The following is an 18490-nucleotide window of genomic DNA, read 5'->3' as shown; positions in this document are numbered from 1 at the left end:
TTTGTTCACAATGAACACATATTAATTTCATTATAGAAATTTTTTTTAGATGTAATTTGTTTATGTGTCTTAACTATTTGGAGATGTCTTGTATTTTATTCTATAGATATCAGATGCTTTTTATATTTAATAAAAATTATGTCCATAGACAAGAAAACTATAAATACATGAAGAATTCATGGAGAGAAAAAAATTCCTACCTTTTGGAGAGAAATTGATGAAAACATAACATGTGCTGTGAGACCCAGCAGTGTGATGGAGGCAGTAAATCTCTAGAATGCTCTGTGCCTTTATGAATCCCTATAAAGGAGTACCTCTTCTCTCTGTAACAGAAACAACACAGACACATTTATTTAAAGAAGTGACGGAATGAAAATTATCCTTAAGTATACATTGGAGCTATACAGGCTGCATTTTCAAGCAAGGTCTCACAGATAGACAGTTGGAAAAATTACCACTTATTTGTTGTATGACCATGGGAAAGTTATTTATCCTCTCTGTGCCTCAGTTTTCTCATCTGTAAGTGGGGATAATAATAGTACCCAAGTAGAAGGGTTGTTATAAAGATGAATAGTCATAAAGTACTTACAGCAGTGCCAGACACAACAACAATAGTATATGCTACATATGTGGTTTTAAAAAATAAATACCTGGCTGGGTTGATTATATTAAGAGACTCTCCACAGAACATTTTACTGTCAGTGACATTTTACTTCTGTTAACATCTCAAGTAATTCCACTTCGGTGCTGTGAATGGATATTATTACCATCTGGCTCTCAGCTTTGCAAATCAGAAACTTGAATCTATCAGCTCCCTAAACTTACAAACAAACTCACAAGAAACCGATCAATTCAAAAGGGGAACTTTTTTGTTGATAGCCAATGGATTGGATAAAATACTATTTACTGATACCTGGTCTATTTAAGTACCAACTACTTAGCAATTGACTGATTAGTATAAAATTAAAGTAGGAAAATTAAAAACTCAAATTAGACCTTCCATCAAGTCACAGTAGTGTGCTTTTCTACTGTTACTAATTTCCTCTTACACTTGATATGATACCTTGAGAAGGGACAGCATCAAGAATGGAGTATTCTTGCCTAGACTATTTAATCCAAATCCAACAATAAAAAATTTCAGAAAAACCTAAATTAAGGGGCATTTTGCAAACAATTGGCCCAGACTTTTAAAACATGTCAATGACATAACCAAAAAAAAAAAAAAAAAAAGGCTGGGAACTTTGTTTTTTTAGATTAAAGGAGATGAAATGAATATGACAACTGAATACAATGCATGATCCTTGATCGGATCTTAGATCAGAGAAAAAGACAGAATTACTGAACAGTTGGGAAAATTAAAATCTAAAGTTTTAAAATCTCTATTAATACACTGAAAATTAACTTTGGTGGACTATTTCTACAGATAAAATTATTCATCCATGCATTTATATTCATCATAATTTATTAAATATCTATTCAATGTGATAGGCCTGCAGATAAAAAAATTCTTGCAAGTAACAGACCCTAAAATATAATCTTGGCTTGGCCTTAAAGGAGTCAGGTGAAATGTAGTGAGGACCCCTCTATCTCAGTCTGGCAAGTTAGCAAAATAACTAAAGCATCATTTTATATATTTGGGACTTAGGCTATCTTCCTACTTAAGTGTTTTCCATTCTAATGAAGGGGAAAAATTCAGAATGCTAGAGCATGTTGCTGCTTCATGCAGCCTTTAATAAAGTGCAGCACATCAGGGAGCAGAGAAGGGGAAGAAGAGACAGCTTTTCCAAAAGAGCTACTTTTTATTTGTGGCTGAGAATCAGATGATCTGGAGCTTGGCAGGATCGAAGAAGCCAAGCTATAAATGTTTTATAATTATCTTTTATTTATTTTTGAATAGGTTATTTGCATGATATAGAATTTGAAAGATATAAAAAGGCAGTGAAAAATTCTCTTCCAGTCTTGTCCCAGTATATCTATTTTCCCTCCCCAGAGGCAAACCCTGCTACCAGATTCGTGTATTCTTCCAGAAATGTTTAATACATTGCCACATCTACACATGTATTTACAGAAATGGAGTAGGTTATACACTCTGATCTGTATCTTGTTTTCTATATGTAATATGTTTTGTCAGTTGATCATTTCAGTACATATAGAGATGTATTATTATGTATTAATATCATAAAGCTTATACTGTAAAAACAATAAAGTAGACAAGAATGCAAGACGATGTAACAGATGTTTTCCCATGCAAAGGAAATAAAATACTTGCTGCCAAGTAGGAAAGAGCATTGAGGTATCTGAGTGTAGAGTACTGAAGACGACTGAGAAAGGTACCCGGGAGGATTTGTCTGTGTACTGGGGGAGAACATCTGAAAAGTTACTGAAGCCTCTGCCATGAGAGGGGTGCAAAAATGGCTAAGACTGAGCTTGGAGACATAAAAGAGACTAGGGTTTAAAGAAACAGGGTAAAGAGTACATGGTCCTTACAATTGGAGACCACAGCAAGGACTATGGCAGTAGATTCAGTGTATGAAGTCCAGAGGCTAAGCAAGAGGAACTACATCTCACGGATGATGGCACATGGTGCCCAAGTGCCAAGTGCCAAGAGTCACTCAGCAGAGAGAAGAATGTGGAAACCCATACTCATACACTGATGTCAGGATGATACGAGTCTCCTAGGAAGCTGGGGAAGCGTAGAAGGAAAGGAGAGTATTACCTCTATTGTTTCTAAGATTAACTGAGATAATAAATATAGACATATTTTGATAAACATGAAACAGTATGCAAACACTAACTGTTAAACATTTTTAATAACATTAGCCCAATATCTTCACAAAGTATACTATGCCTTGTAATAGTTATAACTTATTTTCACAAAAATCAAAGTACCCTATTAAAAGTCTGGACATAATGGGTAGTATTTGTGAATATATATTTTATACAAAAAATATAAGAATGTGCAATTGTTGTTCAAATTATTCCAGGTCTTTCTTGTGACAAAAGCTCAGATGGCTTTCCTATCAAATTTAAAAGGTTAGGCTAGTACCCCCCAAATCTCCACTTTACCCTTTGATATTTATGTTTGTATGCTCCAAAAGCCTGTTCAAATACTTCTGAAAACATGTATTCTGTATTAAGTGCTTATTAGGTGAATTTTATCAGACTTAATTAGTAAAGCCTAGAGTAGTAAATTATTTTATTATTTATAAGTTGAACACTACCTAAAGAGAAACTGAAAAATGGTACCTAGACTCTATAAAACTTCATAAACTTGTAAAATAAAATCTTCCGAAGTCAGAATAAAAATTGGAGGTAAATGGATATCCCAAATGAGATCAAAGTCTTTAAAAGGGCATTTGTTTTCTTAAATAGATCCATCTCTTCAAGTCTACAGGATTAATTTGACTGGTAATTCTTTTCTTTTTGGCTAAAGCAAAAGTAAACTTCAGCTCAACTCTTGCTTCACTTCTCAAAAACTAAGTGCAGTTGAAATAAATGCTGCTTTACAGTATTTGCTCCATCTGATATGCCCTTGATCTTATCTCTAGATCAGGCTCCTTTAGGTAAAGGATCAGGTAGTCAAGTAATAAAGATGATTTCTGGTCTCATCTTCCATTATCATTACTTAATAATAGCAATGAAAATAATGAGAAAATCGAACATGAACTATACATTTTTTCATGATGGAAAATATCCAATACAAAATGAAAAAAATGGAGCTATAATAGCATCTTTTAAAGAATGAAAATGATGAAACAAGAATGAAATCCTCTAATTAAAAACAAGTTATAATCTCAGGATCACTGGTAAAAGTTTAATGTGAATTAAAAATAGCATCAGACAGATAATTAGTCAGGAAACATAATAAAATGCTTAAATTCCAGTCCAACAAAACCAACAACTCTTAATAAACTGGAGTTACAAACTTAGACTCCGAAGAATCTGGTATTATAATAAATATACTTTAAATCAGTTTCGTCCTTCAAAATGGTTATATTGGGAGGCCATAAACCAAGCCCAGAAATGCTAGAATTGTTCGAAAAATCTTTGGAATTTCTCTTTTGTAACTGCCTCTACAATTAGCTTTTTGCACACACAAGATCCCTTGTTGTTTTTGACCCCAAAAGGCATACATAACTTTTGACCCACTAAACTTAGTTTGAGATGACATTTAGTTAGCTTAAGAATTCAGATGAAACTGGTATGTGTATTCAAAATAATGTGTCAAGGAATTAAAGCAATCCATAAATATTTTGTGCAAAGGCAGCACCCATAAGTCTAGTTTCCAAAGTGCTTCTGAGAAAGGGTCAGATAATAAACTTTTTAAAATGTTGTTTGTCACCTTCCTTATAATTACATCTTAAGTTAGGAATAAAACAGCAGTCTCAATATGTAGATATATCAAATTACAGACTGTGAGAACAAATTTTCATAAATGAGTAACTTCTAGACATTAATTTAATTGAACAAACACTTACTGAGTGTATTCTATGCATCTATAGTAGTACAATAGGAAACAGAAAAACAGAAAAATACATAGGCCAAGTCTTCAAAGCACTTATAAGCTAGTGGGAGAGAAAGCTACATACAATAATCAGCACAACATTCTACTTTAGTTCTAGGTTTGAACATCCTGAATGAAGCTTAAAATCTTAGTTATGTAAGCCAATTTACATTCAAATGTTTTAGTCCATAGTTTCTCATGTTAATTCTTTCACCACTAGCATGGTTTACCAGTATAAATACATATCACATTACACTATATGAATTTATTTGTGTATCTGCCTCCTCAGCTGGCCTAAGAGCTCCTCCACAGCAAGAACTAGGGTCATAGCCCAGTATCTGCTTTGGTGTACATGCACAACAACTGTGTGAATCATAAGGAAGGAACTTAAATCATTGAGAATGCAAAGTGGTATGAGAAAATCGAACAAGGAATAGTTTTGATTCCCACTGGAGAGCTTGGGTAAAGCTTCAAAAACAAAGGAGCATTTAAAGAAAACTGAAACCTTATTACATAGAAATACAAGAAGAAAGAGAAGATTATGGGCAGGTGGAACAGGACAAATGTGCAAAAGGTAAAAAAAAAGTACTGAGTATGCTTTAAAAATATTCATAACCTAGTATCATTGGAATTCTCAGCTTTTGTGATTGATTGATATATTAAGTATATACATTAAGGAGTAATGGACTAACACCTAGACAAATTAGCAGCAATCTGAATGGGTCATCCTTCCCAGATCTGTCCTACTGGGGGACAGATATAGGTGCCACAAAAATGGACTTTGGGAATCTACCCACACGTCTGAACACAATTCAGATGTCTATGTGATTTTAGAATATAATGTAGAGTACTCTTTACCAAATGGTATTTCATGAAATAATGCATTCTCAGAGAAATCCAAATGCTTGTAGAACTCAGTTCAATCCAATATATTTTTCCAAATAATTTGACCACGGAATGCGTTTGTCATAAAATTCCTATTAACATCTCAGTTTGGAAAATACTATTATAATTTCCCTTTGTTTTAATATATAAGGTATCAGTATACTTTAACTTAAAATTTGAGTCACCAAATGCGTTTATTTCAAGCATTATGATATTATATTACTACTAGGTACAACTCCTAAATATCCATTAGTTTGGTAGAAAACAGGATCTGAGAAAGGATCATAGCAAATAAGCAATTATTAATATAAGTTTACTTCTGTCTTTCATACCCAAACCTACATGAATTATTTAATAGTTCATGGTGGATTAATCTAGCCTACAGTGGAATTTAGTGAAATAAACAAATTTGACTTAGTTATACCTCCTTCAAGAATATAAAGAAAGTGGAAACAAGATGAATGTCCACAAATAGGGGAATAGCTGAACAAATTTTGGTACCTCCATACTACACAATATATTGCAGTCATTAAAAAAATAACTTTAGAGTTATTTCTACAAAGTACTGTAGAGTCAGAAATGCAAGGTGCAGGTATGTGTGTGTGTGTGCGCATAATTCCATCCTTTAAGCCAATGATCAAGTTCTTCTCTCTCTCTCTAAATACATGTGTGTATTCCCACTGAGTACAGGAAGAATATACACTAGGTTAAGAAAAAAAGACTGCAAAAATATGATCATAATTTTACAGCTATGTAAAGTAAAAATAAAATTCTAAGAAAATGAAGAATATTAAAAACTAGAGAATTACATCAAAGTTGATTGTAACTAGTATAATAAATCTTCCTATTTGATTTCTTTGATGACTTCCCATTGATTGCAGTAGGGGCTGGGGCAGCTCGGATGTACATTTCTTAGCATGAGTTATATATTCCTTCATGATTTGGTTCCCACTTTTCTCACATCCCCAGTAGACATTCTACATTCTAGCTATACTAAATAACCTAACATTTACTGGAAAACTCTGTGTTACTTCATATTCCTCTGCCTTTGTAGACACCATGTCCATTGACTGAAATGTTCTTTTTCACTTCTCTGCATGTTGAACTCTTACGTAAAAAATGTTATGTGTAAGACCTATTCAAACAAATATTAAAAATACAACCCATCATATAATAAGCATTAAGTAATTCAGGAATTCAGAATCTTGACTGGGGTAGTCAGGAAAAGCTAGTATTTGAATTAGGTCTCAAAAGGTTAGCACTTTAACATAAGTGAGGAGAGAAGGTACAGGGATACCTTGGAGATACTGCGGATTCAGTTCCAGACCACAATAATAAAGAGAATATTTCAACTAAGCAGCTCACACACATTTTTGGTTTCCCAATGCAAATAAAAGTTAGATTTTATTAACTGTAGTCTATTAAGTGTGCAATAGCATTACATCTAAAAAACAATGTACATACCTTAATAAAATACTTTTTTTTCTAAAAAATGCTAACCATCATCTGAGCTTTCTGGGAGTCAATCCTTTTGCTGGTGGAGGGTTTTGTCTGGTTTTGTCTCGCTGTTTATGGCTCCTGACTGAGGGGGTGGTAGTTGCTGAAGGTTAAACTGGCGGTGGCAATTTCTTGAACTAAAACAACAGTGCAGTTTGCCACATCAATTGACTCTTCCTTTCATGAAGGATATGTCTGTAGCATGCAATACTGTTTGATAGCATTTTACATACAGCTGAACTTTTAAAATTGGAGCCAATCCTCTCAAACCTTGACTCTACTTTGTCAACTAAGTTTATGTAATATTCTAATTCCTTTGTTGTCATTTCAACAATCTACACAGCATCTTCACCAGTACATTCCATCTCAAGAAACCAATTTCTTTGTTCATCTATAAGAAGCAACTCTTAACCTTTCAAGTTTTATCAGGAGATTGCAGCAAGTCAGTCACATCTTCAGGCTCCACTTCTAATTCTAGTTCTCTTGCTATTTCCACAACATCTACAATTACTTCGTCCAGTGAAGTCTTGCACTCCTAAGTCATCCATGAAAGTTGGAATCAACTTCTTGTAAGCCCCTGTTAATATTGATATTTTGACCTCTTCACATGAATCACAAATGTTCTTAATAGCATCTGGAATGGTGAATCCTTTTCAGAAGGTTTTCAATTTACTTTGCTCAGATTCATCAGAGGATCACTGTCTTTGGCAGCTACAGCCATAAGAAATGTATTTCTTAAAGGATAGGGCTTGAAAGTTTAAATTACTCTTTGATTCACAGGAGGCAGAATAGATACTGTGTTAGTAGTCATGAAAACAACATGAATCTCCTTGCACATCACCATCAGAGATCTTGGGTGACTGGTATATTATCAGTGAGCAGTAATATTTTGAAAGGAATCTTTTTTTCTGAGTAGTAAGTCTCAATAGTGGGCATTCAGTAAACCATATTGTCAACAGATGTGCTGTCATCTGGGCTTTGTTGTTCAATTTATAGAGCACAGAGTAGATTTAGCATAATTCTTCAGGGCCTTAGGATTTTCAGAATGGTAAATAGGCATTGGCTTCAACTTAGAGTCACCAGCTGCATTAGTCACATGTAAGAGAGTCAGCCTGTCCTTTTAGCTTTGAAGCTAGCCATTGATTTCTCTTCAATGAAAGTCTTAGATGGCATCTTCTTCCAGTATAAGGCTCCACTGAAAATCTGTTCTGTAGTGTAGCCACCTTTGTTAATTATCTTCGGTAGATTTTCTGGATAATTTGCTGCAGCTTCTACATCAGCCCTGGCTTCTTCACCTTGCAGTTTTCTGTTATGGAGATGGCTACTTTCCTTAAACCTTATGAACTAAACTCTGCTGGCTTTAACCTTCTGCAGCTTCCTCACCTCTCTCAATCATAGAATTGAAGAGAGTTGGGGCCTTGCTCAGAATTAGGCTTTGGCTTAAGGGAACATTGTGGCTGGTTTGATCTTCTATCTAGACTACTTTAACTTTCTTCATGCCAGCAGCAAGATAGTTTCACTTTGTTATCATTCATGTGTCACTGGAGTAGCGCTTCTAATTTCCTTCCAGAACTTTTCCTTTGCATTCACACACAGGTTGGCTAATTGTTTGGGGCAAGCGTGCTAGCTTTCAGCCTATCTCAGCTTTGGACATGCCTTCCTCACTAAGTTTGATCATTTCTAGCTTTTGATTTAAACTGAGAGATGTGCTTCCTTTCACTTGAACACTTAGAGGCTGTTATAGGGTTATTAATTGGCCTAAATTCAATATTGTTATGTCTCAGGGAAAAGCAAGGTTCAAGGAGAGGGAGAGAGGGGAACAGCTGGTTGGTGGAGCAGTCAGAATACACATGTTTATTGGTTAAGTTTGCCATCTTGTATGGGCGTAGTTCGAGGCACCCCAAAACAATTATAGTATCAACATCAAAGATCACTGATTGCGGATCACCATAACAAATATAATAATGACAAAGTCTGAAATATTAGGAGGATTACCAAGATGTGACACAGAGACACAAAGCGAGAAAACACTGTTGGGAAAATGGTGCTAAAAGATAGTCCACATCAGTGAATAACAAGAAATGACTGGCTCTATCAGTCATTATATAAAACAGAAAAATACCCAAGAAAATAGGGATATTTACCAGAGAGAGCCAAAGAAGGAGAAGGCTAAGAAGAATCCTCCCAAAGTCAAGACAAACCTCAAAAAACAGCCTCAAAAACTACTCTAGAAAAGGGAATAGAATTTAATAAGATCAGTCTGTGGAGTAATAATTTGTGTTGTTGTGCTTTAGAAAAACAATAGAGTATTCCATTGGCAATCAGAGGAATGTAACAGATGTGTGAGATGTCAACAGAAGCAGACAGTATAGTAGCGATAAGGGAAAGGGACAGTCAAAGAAGCTGTGTCACAGCCACTGTCATTCCAGGGTGATCATATGCAGTAATTAAGACAGTATGGTACTGGCATAAAGATACACACACAGATAAACAGAACAGAATTAAAAATCCCCAAACAAACCCTCACATTTATGATCCAGTTGATTCTCAAGAAGGGGGCAAAAACAATTCTACAGGGTAAAAAATAAAGTTAAGCCTGTTTTTCATACCATGCACAAAAATTAACTCAAAGTAGATCATAGACCTAAATATACAAGCTAAAAGTATAAAACTCTTAGAAGAAAATATAGGAATATATTTTCATTATCTTGGGTTAGGCAAAGTCTTCTTAGATATGATACCAAAATCACAAGTGATAAAAGAAAAAATAGATAAACTGTACATGATCAAAATTAAAACTTTTGTGCTTCATAATAAATGGGCTTGTATTTAGAAAATATAAAGAACTCTTAAAGCAATAATAAAGACAACTCAAAAACAGAAAAAGCATTTGAATAGACATTTCTTCAAGAAGATATACAAATGGTCATAAAGACATGAAAAGATTCTCAACATCATTTGACATTAGAGAAACATATACACCACAATCAAGTACCAACTTACATCCAATAGGATGGTTATAATAAAAAAAAAAAATACTAGCCAGCATTGACAAAGATATAAAGAAACTTAAACCCTCATATACTTTTGGTAGGCTGAAAAATGATGCAGCCATTTTGGAAAACAGCCTCAGTTCCTCAAATGTTGAAAACAGAGATACCATATGACTCAGTAATTCCAAATCTACTTACATGCCAAAGAACAATAAGAACATATGTTCACACAAAAATTTGTATGCAAAAGCTCACAGCAGCATATTATTCATAATAGCTAAAAAGAAACAATCTAAATGTTCATCACTGATGAAAAGATGAATAAAATTGGTATATCCATAAATGGAATATTATGGAGTAATAAAAAATGAATGAAGTAATGATATATGCTACAAAATGGATGAACATTAAAAATATTGTGGTAAGTGAAAGAAACCTGTCACAAAAGACTGCGTATTATATGATTCCATTTGTAAGCAATGTCAGAATAGGAAAATCTATATAGACAAAATGTAGATTATTGGTTGCCCAGGGTGGGGTAAAGGGGGAAACACAACTTGGAGGGAAATGAGGAGTTATTGGTAATGGGTACAGGTTTCTTTTTGGAGTGAGAAAAATGTTCTAAAATTGACTGCAGTGCATGCTGCACAACTGTGTCAATATACTAAAAAACATTGAATTTTTTAATTTAACTGGGTGGATTGTATGATATATGAATTATATGTCAATAAAGCTGTTACATATTGCTTAAAAAGTTAATGGCCCAACTATACTAATACATGCAGAATCTGGACAACAATGCCTGAACTAGAACCCTGACATAAATTGGGTTTTAGAAAATGAAGTTTTGTGTCAGCAATTTGAACCACCCATGTCAATGACATTAAACAATGCATGAGAGAAATCAAGGAGCAGTCCATCTCAAGCACAGCTTTCCTTTGGTAGTGCACTCATCTGTGCTTAAAACGTGAGGTTGGACTCAGCACACATAATTAGGTCAAAGCTACGAGGGGCAATTCTACCTGGTCTTATGAGAAGGAAATCAAGAGCAAATGATGGGTAGAAAGGGCAGGAGTCTGGAGTTGACACACTGAAATGGGCAGGCAATTGTTTAGCTTGGTCTCTTAAGTCAAAAGAAGGCCTGTTAGGCCATGAACAGGAGGCCGAATTTTGTATTGAGTCCTCTAATTTGTAAGGAGGACAAGTCATGGCAGTATGACTGTGAATTTGATCAAGTCCTCAGTACTTTAAAGTAGTTCTAGTTTTCCCTTTTTATTTTGAAGTTCCTAAAAACTGTTAAAATCAGAGTTTTCATTTTTCAAAAGTATGTCTTTCCCAAGAGAGGCATGATTTAAGTATTGTTTCCAAAATTTTTTAAAAAAGCATCTTGTTTTTTTATTCTAAAAATAATACATGATTTCTATATGATTACTAGAGAATACAAATAAAGGTAAGAAAGAAACAGTTCTACCACTCAAAACCAAATCACTGTTAAATTGTTAGCTTTTCCTGTATCTTCTTCCAGACTGTTTCCCATGATTTTTTTTTATAAAGCAGTGATAATATTACACTTAAATTTTATACATTTTTAACAAAAAAGTCCATGTTTCAAAAAAATTCTTTACAAATGTTATTTATAATAAAATACCACTGCACTGTATTCTGCTTATTACCATTCACTCTTATTTGTCATTTAGGTATTTTCCAAATTTTATTATTATAAATAATACTGCAGTTTCCTTGGGATAATGCTTTTTCTATACTTTTTAAGAACAGATTTTCAGAAACTGGGTTTTATCAAAAGATATTATCAAAGGATAATGATATCTTTAGGCTTCTAGTATATATACATATCTTAATTGCCTTCCAAGAGTTGTACCAATTTACATCCATCAGCAGTATAAGAAAATACTCATTTCTGCACATTGTCACATGTCATCCTCACTTTCATGAGTATTATCATCTTAGAAAGTATTCGGAGCATGAATCTGAAATTCCACTCACAATCCATATTAGAAAAAAAATCATTCTAAGTTTAGTAATGGGGTAATGGTTAATATTTGCTATAAAGGCTTTGTGTAGTTTTGTGAGAATACCATACCATACATTAAATAGGAGCCAAGTTATTTTTTCTTATTTTGGAAAAGAATGGAGTTTATATCAGACAAATCAAATAAATATTTTGGTCATGTCTGCTATTAACAAGGCACAATAGTAGAAGTTGAAGAGTATGATGGATTATAAGAAGCTTATAGTTTGGTTGGAAATATATAAGCATAAAAGCTCAATTACAGTAAAAGTTTTAAATAAGTTTCAGGAAATAGTGAAGGAGCTGTTTACAGCTGGTATAAAGTTATCATCAAAGAAGCAATATGGAGAATGAAACTTCTAGCAGCTCACAGGAAAGATAAATCACTTAAGGCTAGGATGAGATTTATTTCCTAATTATAGAACTTACTACAGATATAGGAAACCTAGAAAAGTCTCTGTCTTAACATTATTCAAAAATCTTTGAATAATAAATGCCAGAAATTTTACAGTTCCATTTAATTAGTGTTTTATAACATTTGTCCATTAACACCTCCTATTTCGAGCTGACTGTTTTTTCTTTTTTTATTTCTATGTCAGCACTCCTAACAAATTAGCTTGTGATAGATTAACTAAATTCACCCCTGCAGTGAATGGTTAATTGCACCTGTGGATCAGCTAGTTCTGTCACCAAGGCTTTCTTTTCCTCGGTATGGATTTGTACTTGGAACTCCTATTGTAATATAGTAGTGAGTCAACTAGTACTATGTGCTTTTGTCTAATATCTATTGCAAAAAAAATATATTTCTTGGCTGGTAGAGTATTTTTCATGCTAAATGAAGATCAGTATCAACACTGGCAGCCTAGTTTAAGCAATGCTATGAGTGAATTTCCATCTTATTACCTTGAAGAAATTGATTCCTTTTTTTCTAAGTCTAAAGTTGACAAACACATATTTTTATGGTACTTAAAAAATATATAGTTGATGAATTTATGTCAGAGAGGAAAGCTTTTATGTTAAACTCAAAAACCTTCAGAATCTGCCACCCAGAAAGCCACAGTTCCTTATCCAGAAGACTAAAAACATAATAGAATTCCCATAATTTGAATATACATCACTCAAGCAAAAGTTCTCACACCATAAAATACTGACTAATGCATGTTCACTCACTAATTGTTCCCTACTCAAATAGTGCTCCAGGCTCAACACTGTAAAGAGCCTGTCCTTACCCACTGTGACAAAAATTTTGCTGGTCGGTCTTTCCTTAATCACTGAATGTTGTGAATGTATATATTCTTTGGGGATGCTATTTATGGCTATATATAATGTAACGCAAATTAACTCCAAGTCAATACGGGAAAAACGCAGAATTTTATGAAGTTAATGAAAGTGATATTCGAACACTACTCAAATAACACATAAAGCCAGTTAGACCAGTTAAAATGAAATAGAGAAAACAGATGATGATTCAATTCCAGAGAAGAATAATTTGAGTATCAAAGGATTGAAGAGACCATTGGAAAGACTAAAAAGAAAAACAAAACAAAACAAAACAAAAACCTGTAAATATTTTTGCAAAAAAGGACATTTGTAAAAGCATGCCAGAAAGTTAAACATTAAGGGCAGGATGTCATATTGTGTTATAAACTGTTAGAAATTGCAAAAAAAGAAAAAAATGTTTTTCACTCTGTTAATTTTCATTATTTCCATAGTTAAAATTATAACTTATCTTTAAATAGCCTTTAATTTTAAACTTTTGATAATAAACTGCCCCTCTCCACTCTCATGCCCCTACTTTTTACCATAAATCTTTAGTTTCTATTTCATTTAGATTCCTCATCTTGGTACCAACTATTCTTAGATAATAAAAATAATACAGGACGGGTCATAAAAAGAATTGTTTTTAAAAATAAGTAAAACCAGATTAAGTGAATTTCTTTTTAACATAGATGTCAACTTAATTAAATAAACAAAGCATTCCATAGCTCTGATACGTGTTAACAAAGAAAGCAAAGTCCATCATCTTCAATCTTGTTTATACCACAAGCAATTTTAAGAGTATGGGGTGTCAGATGAACAAGTGATTAAAGCTCACCTAAATAAACAGAGGTCTGCAAAGTTTAGAAGATTTTAATTAATGAGTAGTTATATGGTAAGTCAGCACATCAGCTCAGAGATCAAAATGCAGAAGAAATATGATCATAATTCTGATTAACTTTGCAGTAACACTTCTCAGCAACTGAAGTTTTTTGGAAGATATATGTTAGAAGTCAAATGACATGGATATGGAATAATCCATAAGGTGAAAAAAAAGCAAGGATCATTTGCGAAGTGATAAAAATAAATGATAGTTTTCTAAAATGGTAAGAAAATATGTTTGTTTATTAAGAAGGAAAAAAAAACTCTGTTAAATAGTCCAATCGTTAAATCAAATATCAGATTTCATGTTTGTAAGAATAAATACTTTAATCAAAATAACTACTTTTTTTCTGGCTGAAATGTTACTGCTAAATACTATATGGAAACCTAAAAATACTGGTAATAAAAACAAGAGCTTACAGATATTAAAACCTATTAAAACTTTAAATGATACGGTATTCTGAAGAGGAAGTGGGAAAAAAATGAGTGAAGTGGCCATGTACAAAAATGTAGTGAATTAGAGTGCATGGCACAATCAACACTGGCTATGCAATAATATGGACAATTGTGGCCAGGTATTCTGATTATTTAAGAGAAGCCAGAGATTTGGATTTTGATGTAAAAGTTCCCAATTTTGAAAAATTATGTGACACAAATGATGGAAGCCTGCTGGCTGAATCTGGCCTGTAGGACAGTCGTTTGCAAACCTAGTATAAAGGTATGCTATTTTGGTTATCTATGGCTGATTTACATATAAGTACAGAAAGAAATGTTTCAAACACGTTAGTCCAATGTTCTCAAATCAATCCTATTAATACTATTCTTTCTTTTAGCAAATTTACAAATGAAAACACAAAGTTATAGTATCTTCATAATCATGCTTTCATTTCTAAATGTTTTGACACGGGGTAGGAGGCAAAGAGAAAAAAGATGTATGTGCATCTGAACTTGGGAATATTTAGTGAAGAACAATTACCATCTCAAAGATACGTGACTGCAGTCTGGACTACTTTTCCTGCTTTCCTTCAGTTATCCCTTAGTTATTCAGAATGATGGGATGCTGAAAACCGAGCTATTTGTTTTGGGAGCAGATGGGCAAATTAGCTACTTTAAAATGTGATTAAAATATGAGGCCTCTGTTTAGTATTTATTTTTCTTTTTTAAGCTTCAGATTTTAGGCTTAAGCAACTTTCAGCAAGAGAAGGACCAGAGCTGCTGCAACCCCAGTCCACTGCTCATGTCTCTGCATGGAGAATGCTGTAACATTACAAACAATCACAGCAAACAAAAATCAACTGTATCTTTTCCCAAGCCTGTGAGAAAGACTCATTCATACATTGTAGGGGAGTCTAGTGAAGTTGTCCAGCCTTTGCAGAGAGCAACTAGCCAATAATCATTAAAATTAAAAATGTACTTACTCTTTTGTATCCCAATCATGGCGGTTGTGATACAAATCTATACATGTGTTAAAATTCATAGTATGGAACATCAGAAGAAAGAAAAAAGTCAGTTTTACTGTATGATAATAAGAAGACAAGCAAGTGTGCCTAACATGTGGGCATCGAGGTTGTGAATATTTTCAGGCTGATACTGCAGCACTTAAAAGGTGGGCAATGCTGACAATTCCCATCCATCATGTCATCTAACTGGATAATCACCCTGTTGAGATAGGGACTAGTCTTTAATTTTTGCAGAGTACACAAAGGCTCCATGAGAGGGGAAATGACTTGCCCAAAGCTGCATAAGTAGTACAGAAGCTTGGACCAAATCCAGGCTGTCTGCACAACTCCACCAACAGACTCCATCTCTATGCTCCCACTGTTGTTTTTAGGTGGTTGAAACAATAAAGATATTTTTAAAAGAATGCATTTACTTTTTCACCCTGTAATCCTACTTTGGAAATTTATCTAACAGATACCCTATAAACATACAAAATAAAAATGTCCACTTTTTTTTAACTGTAGCAATGCTTATATCAGCAAAAAGATTGAAAACAACTCAGAGATTCCTGTACGAGGGGCTGATTAAATGAAGTGTGGCAAGTACTTCCAATGAAGTACCATGTGGCTCTAAATAGGGGCAAAGAAGCTCTCTATGTATTGACATTTGAAATCCTCCTACCCCCCAAAAAAACTCCAAGATAAATTGTTCAGTAAAAAAATAAAGTGCAAAACAATATACATAGTATGCTACCATTATACAAGAAAGGTAAGAATATACCTATTTATGTTACTGCATTTGTGTGTGTAAAAAAACACCAGAAGGATATATAAGAAACTAGTAACAGCTTTGACCAGAAGTCGGTGGTGGTGGGGGCAGATGGCAACAGGAGCAAAAGTAAGATTCTCAGTGAATACTTTTTAATATTGTTTTGATTTTTTAATCATATCTGAAAAGTTAAGAAGATAGTTAAGAAAGAGGTTAAAAGCTGCTGAATGAAACTACAAGTTTATGTGCCAACCTTTTACTTGGTTTCCAGGAACAGCAGTTTTAGTTTAATGTTTGTCCTGCTCTAGCAAGAACAAAGCATGTTCTACTTTAGAGTAGTTTATTTTACAGTTGAGTCTGGAGAAGGAAGGGAAAAACTTTACTAGAGACTTAGCCAGAGAACAAATTTCTTGTGATTTAAAATAGAGTCATCAATTAAAGATAAACAGCTTAGTTCTTAGTTTTCTTCAGCATAGTCCACTACAGGTATGTAATAATTTTAGCTGAATAGGGAAGGAAATGCCTGCTCAGCTGATCTCAGAACTAAAATGAGGATTCCTTTATTGCTGTTTCAAATTGCTAAGAACTAAATATCATATGCTGTGTTTGAAAGATCAAAGAGTTCTAAAACTTTGATCTCAGCAGTTAAACTGTCAAATACAAACACTAGATAATGTCTATCTACTGCCATCCCCTAAGAATCGTTCTTCATAGAATCCTCTCTGAGAGTTTACTTAATTATAAAAGTACAGAATGGATTATAAGCGAAACAAACTTTACAGGCTCAGGGTAACTTGCTTTCCATACGAACTCCGCAAAGCTGCTGTAATGAAGACAAGCAATCATAGCTTATATTTCTAGAGTGATTTATAGCTTACAGATTGCATTCTCATATTTTATCTAACCTGTACAAATACTTGGTATGTGGGTATTCTTATCTCTGTCTTAGTAATTAAGAAAATGAGGTTCAGAGAGGTGAGACTGCTGGATAAAATCCCCCCTCTAGGATCTGGCAGAGTTCAGATGTGTACCCAGATTTTCTAATTCTGAGCTCAAATGATTTTCTTTTATCACATAGTTATATACAATTATCAATGCCTGTCATAAATATACACATGATTAGTTTAAATATAACTAATGATAGTTACATCTGATGACACGATTAAGTCTTAAAGCTGGACTGTAAGGAAAAAAATGTCCAGTACTCAAAATTACCTTTGAAGATAATATAAATAATCCATAAGGTATAAACATAGTATGGGGGGGTTAACCATTCCAATAATATTTACTTTCAGTTTAAATTAATATATCACATATACTAGGGTATATACCTAAAACATAATTTTCTACATGCATTATTTATATATGTTTCACAAAAGAGAACTGCTCTAGATGAATTTATACAATTAAACGTGCATATCATGCAACTTCACTGTACGTATAATGGCTAATAATCACTTAGGGCTTACTACCAGTCACATATTATGCTGATGTTTTATATATTACCATATTTAATCATTTACAGGTGTCTTTGAGGTAGGCACAAACTCATAAATACAGATGAGGAAACAAAAGGCTTTGAAAGGTTGAGTCTCACAGGAAGTAAATACCAATGCCATGGATTGAACACATTCAAGTCTAGAAGTCATGCTCTTAGAATATGAATTGGTATTCTTGTTTTGATTCTGTGGCATTAAGGCAATGGAATGAATCTTATATATATCAAAGATGATGGGTTTGACAAAGATTCATATCCTAATTTCCAAATTCTTACATGAAAACTATATTGACAGAACTTCTGGTCAAAATGGCAGTAGGAGTACACATTTCAGAGACTTCTCTGTTTCAAATACTTAGTAATTATAGATAAAGTAGCTAGAGAAAAAAATTAAAAGATATAGTTGTACTAAAAATAAAAATTGTTACATAACAGAACGCAAAGTAGTCAGCAAAACCGATAGCATAGACTTGTTTGGTTCCACGTCTGACAGCAGTCAGAGGCACCAGGGGATAATATTCCATGGTAGTCGAGATTAAAAAGAACCACCTGGCAAAGGACTTGAGCCAGTCACAGTGCACGAAATCTGCACTGAGGAGTGATTCCCCAAACCATACAAAGAGGTTGAAAAAAGCTCTTACAACTAAAGTTTATAAAAGCCTAGGAGGCCAAAGGACCTCCTAGGCAGACAAAGCTTAAAACGCAGACTGAGACACATACTGTCTCAGTGATTAAGA

The 18490-nt window shown here is 33.7% G+C and overlaps 1 protein-coding gene across 9 annotated transcripts in view; it reads right to left on the bottom strand.

The window, feature by feature from the left end:
• MBD5 (methyl-CpG binding domain protein 5) overlaps window positions 1-18490 on the bottom strand; it is a 336548-nt gene that overhangs the window by 119097 nt on the left and 198961 nt on the right. For all 9 annotated transcript variants that reach the window (XM_072960931.1, XM_072960932.1, XM_015244842.3 and 6 more), the window contains one exon: window positions 201-323. The gene's annotated coding sequence lies outside the window, so the exon portion shown is untranslated. The remainder of the gene's footprint in view (window positions 1-200; window positions 324-18490) is intronic.

This window comes from Vicugna pacos, chromosome 5 (assembly GCF_048564905.1).
Source record: "Vicugna pacos chromosome 5, VicPac4, whole genome shotgun sequence".
Taxonomy (NCBI): Eukaryota; Metazoa; Chordata; class Mammalia; order Artiodactyla; family Camelidae; genus Vicugna; species Vicugna pacos.
Note: the sequence above shows the minus strand (reverse complement) of the source record. Positions and strands in the feature narration are given on the sequence as shown.